At 45.1% G+C, this 6,257-nt stretch overlaps 1 pseudogene; it reads right to left on the bottom strand.

Annotated features, from left to right (window-relative positions):
• Positions 1–96: 96 nt before the first annotated feature.
• Positions 97–4,501, bottom strand: LOC113105154 (uncharacterized; annotated as a pseudogene).
• Positions 4,502–6,257: the final 1,756 nt, after the last annotated feature.

Here is a 6,257-nt window from a genome sequence, read left to right on the forward strand (position 1 = left end):
GACGATGGACGTGTAAGTCCTCTCGGTTGAGCTGATAAACAGGCTTTGGGCCGCTGACAAAGAGGACTCTTGCGACACCCGACGGGAGATCAATACTCACGGCATTGCTGCCCCAATGCGAAAGGAGTGACTGGAGTAGTTCTCTGCTGGAAAACCTGATAATTGCAAGACGGATTTTAGATGTTTTTGGAACCAGAAGCGAGTGACCGGTTTTTGGAGTTGTCTAAAAAGAGAGGCTCGTGGGGAAATTGAGTCTGGGATTTTCTGAGGTGGAGGTACTCGAAGACGGACTGGTAGGGTTGGATTGGGGAAGAGAGATTAAAAATGTAGCTTGGTCCATCTTGCCTTGTTTAATTAAGAATGAGATTGTTTCGCTGTCTAGTACGGTTAGGTCTGAAATGGTGGGATTGATTTTTGGATCGAATTTAGAAGAGACGGTGAGTTCAGGGCATCTAAGAAAACCGAAAAAAGCTAGTATAAACATGGCATCGAGCGTACGGGCTGTACTGAGAGGCTGGTAACCTGTGCGGAGAGTGTGAATACATTTGGTGAGAATGTCTAGCGTTATGGGTTGCCTGGAGTCGGGACGGGTGGGCTTAGATCGCTGGATTCCGCTGGAGGTTTGGGAATTGTTAATTTCGGGCGAGGGAGCACCGAACATCAGTTTGTGGAAGAACTGGACACCGCTCAGGTAACCTTTAATGGACCCGACTTGAAAACCTTTAACTCTGTTGAGAAAGGATATAAATGAGGTGATTGAAAGTAGGGAAAAATCGGGGAACGGTATATTGTATGAAAGGTGGAATGCTTTAAAGCATCTCCACTCCGTCACGTATGACTTGAGGGTTCTGGGGGAAACTGCTTGAAGGATAGTGTCGAGAGATGCGTTGAAGAGGGGTTTAAATGGGTGGGTTACGGAAATATGAATTCTGAATGATGAGGAACTGGAGTAGGGAATTTGTCCGCCTCCAGAGCCAGCGTCCTGAATTTCTGAAACAGAAAACGAGACAGGGAGTCAGCGATTTGGTTTTCTGAACCTGGAATTTGCTTGGAAATTATTATGAATTGGTCACATGCTGCTATCCATGTTAAGCGTCTAAGGAGAGGCATTAGGTCAGGGGAATGCGAGCGGCCTTTGTTAATACACTGGACAGCTGCTTCATTGTCGCTGTGTACTAAGATACTTTTAGAAGCCCATTCGTTCCCCCACAGAAAGGCTGCTACCACTAGGGGGTAGAGCTCAAAGAAGGCAGAGGACAGGGGGGAGCCCTGCAACTGGGGGGGCCATGGAGAGGCAAACCAACGTCCTTGGTAAAACCCTCCGAAGCCGATTGAAGGGGCTGCATCTGTGTATAGCTGGATGTCTATGGGAGATGAAATTAGGTTGCTGTAGAACAGGGAAAGGCCATTCCACTGTTTAAGGAACATTATCCATAATTTTAGTTCGTCGTGGCACGCATTAGATAGGGAGATTATCTCTTTGAACGCGTGTACTGAAGACGCGAGTGAGAGGTGATGTGAGATGAAAGGGCGGCCCTGGGGAATTATGCGCATAGCGAAATTTAAGTGCCCGAGAAGGGAAAGGAAAGTTCGCATTTAGAACAGCTTGTGCTGTCGAGGAGGGTGGAAGCAACGAGAATTATCCTATCGATCTTTTCCTTCGGTAGAGAGAGCTGAAATTTAGCGGAGTCTAAATTAATGCCTAAGAATTCGATTAATGTAGCGGGACCCATGGTTCTTTCTTGAGCGATGGGGATCCCTAGCTTGGAAAAACTTTTTGAACTGTGAAGATGTGGGCGGCTGGTATTGCGTTGGGAGGTGAGATGATCAGGAAATCGTCAAGGAGGTGAATCAGGTGGGGAATTGCGTAATTGTTCGATAAAATCCAGCAAACTGCTTCTGATAATGTATAGAAAATTTTCAGGCTGCTTTTGCATCCGAAGGTTAGACGAACGGCGAAATAGAATTTCCCTCGCCATCGTATACCGAATAAATGCCACGCATCCAAATGAATAGGCATCACTTTGAAGGCAGAAGTGATGTCTATTTTGGCAAGCCAGGCTCCTTTACCTGCGATTTTAATCAGTTCAACTGCTTGATCTATGTCATGGTATTTGAGGGAAAAATTAATCGAGAGGGATCAGGCTATTAATGCTTGGGACTGTGGAATTGTGTGGTGATGACAGATCGATTATTAAGCGTTTCTTGCCTGAAAATTTTCTGGTAGCCACTCCAATAGGGCTGACGTGATACATTTTGAAGGGGGGGTTTTCGAAGGGGCCGATCATGAAGCCTGAATTCACTTCTTTTTCGATTAAACTGGAAAGCGTGGGCGGACTGGAGATTATTGCATAGGAAAATTTGGGAGAGCGAACATTCGATGCCGGGATTAAAACCATTGCTTAGGCCAGAGAGGAGATAGTTCATGAATTCTTTGTCTGGATGGTTAGTGAGTTCGATGGTAAGGCGATAAATATTCACAGAGTCGATAGGTAATTTTTAGATTTTTTATTCACACTTTTGAAAACTGGGCAGATGATGCGAGCGTGAGCTCCGCCGCAAAAGCTGCAGATATGGAGGAAACGACAGCGCTGTCTGACACATTTCCCACTTTTGAATGCGAAGCATGTTTGCCTGCCGTCTGCTGCTACTGGGGCATTCTGCTCAGGACTAGACATCGCGGTGGTTGCGGTTCTTGGGACATAGCTGGTGGATTTCGTCGAGGTGTCGAAGCATGGGGGTACTGAGGGGTTAACTTGTGGGCAAGACGTGGTGAAGTGAGCGACTGATCTACATATTGCGCATGAAACATTTCTGCAGCCTAGAAATACTCTGCTGTGAAGATCTAGGTCGATTGCTCCCCAGTATGGGCTCTGATTCCATTGGCTAACTCTAACTGCGCATTTAGCAGAAAAGAGCTTGTGGTACGTGTAGAAATGTCCCCCTCCGTAGGACAACGCAAGTTCGGCTATGATGGATAGATAGTTGTTGAGTTTGTGTTGTCTGTGGGGGAAGGCTGAACATATGATTTCAGTAAAGCGGCTAAATGCGATGGTGAATTCAGAAAAAGAATGTAGTCTTGCTGAAAGAGGATTCAGATTTTTTAGAGTGACTGAGAAATCCCCGCAATCGATTTGCCTGTTTGAATCGGAATTAGGCAGGACGGAAAGAAGGGAGGAGAGATCAACATCTGCACCTGCTAATATCTGTGCTCTGATGTTTTGCGCCACTTGTGGAGGTTCAGAGGCGATTGCATTTGATGGGGCAGGCATTGGTGTAGCGGTGAAGAGTGAGTATTGGGACTTTGCTTGGAGGAGATTGGTGGGGACTGGGGGCGGAGCTGAGTTTGACGGTGGGTTTGGCCAAATGTTCGTTTGAGCTGCGGCCCCGAAGCTGGCGGGAGCGGACGGCGGAGCTGTTTGTGGCCAGTATGGCCAGGCATTAGTTTGAGCCACGGCCCCAAAACTGGAAGGAGCGGACGGCGGAGCTGTTTGTGGCCAGTACAGCCAGGCATTAGTTTGATCCGCAGCCCCAAAACTGGAAGGAGCGGACTGCAGAGCTGTATTTGGTGGCCGGTACGGCCAGGCATTAGTTTGGGCTGCGGCCCCGAAACTGGAAGGAGCGGACGGCAGAGCAGTGTTTTGTGGCCAGTAAGGCCAGGTGTTAGTTTGGGCTGTGGCCTCCAGGCTGGAAGGAGCGGATGGAGGAGCGGTGTCTTGAGGCCAAAACGGCCAGGCGTTTGTTTGAGCCGTGGCCCCGAAGCTGGAAGGAGCCAGTGGCAGCGCTGTGTTTGATGCCCAGTTCGGGCGAGCGTTTGTTTTGGCTACGGGGTTTGTATTCAGAGTTGCGTGCTGCGGGGCTGTGGTGGCGGCCAGTGGCTTCCTTGAGCTACAGCCCCCTGTGTTGGAATGGCTGCAGCAGTGAGAGGCTGGGCTGAGGCTGACATCGCGTGCACCCTTGCGGCTGGATCCGGGGCGCGGCCCAGGCTTGCTGATGGCCTGTTGCCACGGCTTGATGGGCGGTAGGTGCTAGGCCTAGCGCCTGAGGACGGTGGAGAACGGCGAGGTGTATCTGTAAGTTGCCCTTTCTTTTTATTCTTCTTTTATTATTCTTCTAAGATATTACTTATTGGCAAATTAGAATATAGATCATATAGTTCAGCCTTATTTAATTTGCTTGAAGGTTGGACGTCTGCTTTAGCCAGCGCTTGCCTGAGCCTCGACACCGTCCACTTTTCTTTTGGCGGTATCATAGGCCTGGCTGATCGGTAGTAGGATGCTGGGGAATCGACTGGGGTTCTCGCCGGGGGCGGAGAGGGTGAGCCCAGGCGTCTCAGGAGGCGAGTAGCAGCTCGCGCCTTACCGCGGCCGCGAGTTGGAGCCTGGGGATCGATTGGAGTGCCATGCCGGGAAGGAGTGGCCTTAGAGCCGGCTGGTTGCGGCGGTGGAGCCAGAGGCGAATGGGGTGAGTCTTCTGATGAACAGCTTTGGCTTTGCGGCATGGTGCTGTAGAAGCGAACCAGAATGCTTATAAACCATCAATGGAGACAGGTAGGCTAAATCAGCTGTATTTATGTCCTAAGGTTGATTATCTTAAGTGGCTCCACCTGTGCTAATTAGGCTAAGTATCTGACGTGCTCCTCCCGAATCTTGTTATGAAACTACATTTAAAGACAATTTGATGTTAGGCCGACAAAAGGCATATTCCAAGGTCAACATTCAGGATTCTGTATTCTTTATTTTGCCGGATCTTGAGACCTGTGATATTGCAATGTCACAATTATCTTAGCAGTGAAAGAAGTGGAGCGAAACCTGAGAGCCAGACTGATCACGTCTACACAGCAACTAAACAATCAGAAAAAAAAACCTTCAGATACATCCTAGACACTGTAAAGGTCAAACATAAGGACAATATAAATCTTGAAAGTGACGTGACATACAGCCCAGGGGCGATTCTAAGATTTTGATTTTAGGGGGGCTCAGCCCCCAATAAGGGTATGATTAAAAAATATTATTTTACTATTAGGGTAGGGTTGTATACTACTAACCTTATTGCAATCCACTATTCCATTGTATTCCCTGTATTTCATATATGGGAGTAGGAGTACTGACTGAGCCATATATAACACTGTAAAAAAAACTGTAAAAAAACTAATACAGTTTTTTACATGTGACCAGTCACTGGAAAATTTTGAATTGGGAATGTAGATTTTTTTTTTTTTTTTTTTTTTACAATAAAGACTTCCTGATTCAGTATTAGGACATTCATGTTTATCCTTTGATGATACCACTGCTTTTTCTTATGAAATGTACGTGGAAATTGGCAATGAATCTTGGGAACACAGTGGTATTGTGTGTGTGTGTGTGAGGCTGTCTGTTCTATTCTCACCTGACTGTTGCTCATTTGCAGACCTACTCCCGCACGACAAAAAAAAAATGTTGTATATCCATCTACAATGAAATATAAATTATTATATTTTATTATTATTATTATTATTATTATTGTTATTATTATTATTAATTTTTAGCTTTTTAGCCTTTATAATCAACAATACGGTTGGTTATACATCAAGTCAGCCCCTGAACATTTATTTCATTTCAAATCATTTAACTAACCAGCTAATATTCATTAAGAATATATACAAAACATGTATTAATGTAATTGTCTATTGGCAATATGTTTAATCTGTTCTATATTTATTTATATTTATTAAAAATAACATAATTATCAATTTGCCACTTCTATAAATCAATTACTTAAAAAAAAAAAAAAAATCACAGATCCCTTTACTCTTACTCTAATATATGTATCATGATACACTAATGATTAATTATTACTTAATACAAAATTATGTTTAATAATAGAAAACAAAATAACTCCACATGATGTTTCTCTCTCTGTGCCATTTAGTACTTTCAGACAATGATGTGTGTCGTTAATAATTTATTTTGCATGGCTGCATAATGTAATGCCGAAATACACAATAATATGTTTTCAATTTCAAAAAGTAATTTAAAATAAATCATGATCGTTTTCTAAAGTAGGCTATGTTTTCATGGGTGTTAATCGCTTCATTTTTGTTGGAAGAAAAAACATCTGTCACACTGTGATAAAGGCTGAAAGTGAACGCAGCGAAGACGTACTGGTATTGGATGCGAGAACACACACACCACACGCACACACGCACGCACACACACGCGCACACGCACGCACACACACACCTTGTACTCTCTGATGTTCGCTCTGCTCGGCGCCCC

Source organism: Carassius auratus, chromosome 6 (assembly GCF_003368295.1).
Source record: "Carassius auratus strain Wakin chromosome 6, ASM336829v1, whole genome shotgun sequence".
Taxonomy (NCBI): Eukaryota; Metazoa; Chordata; class Actinopteri; order Cypriniformes; family Cyprinidae; genus Carassius; species Carassius auratus.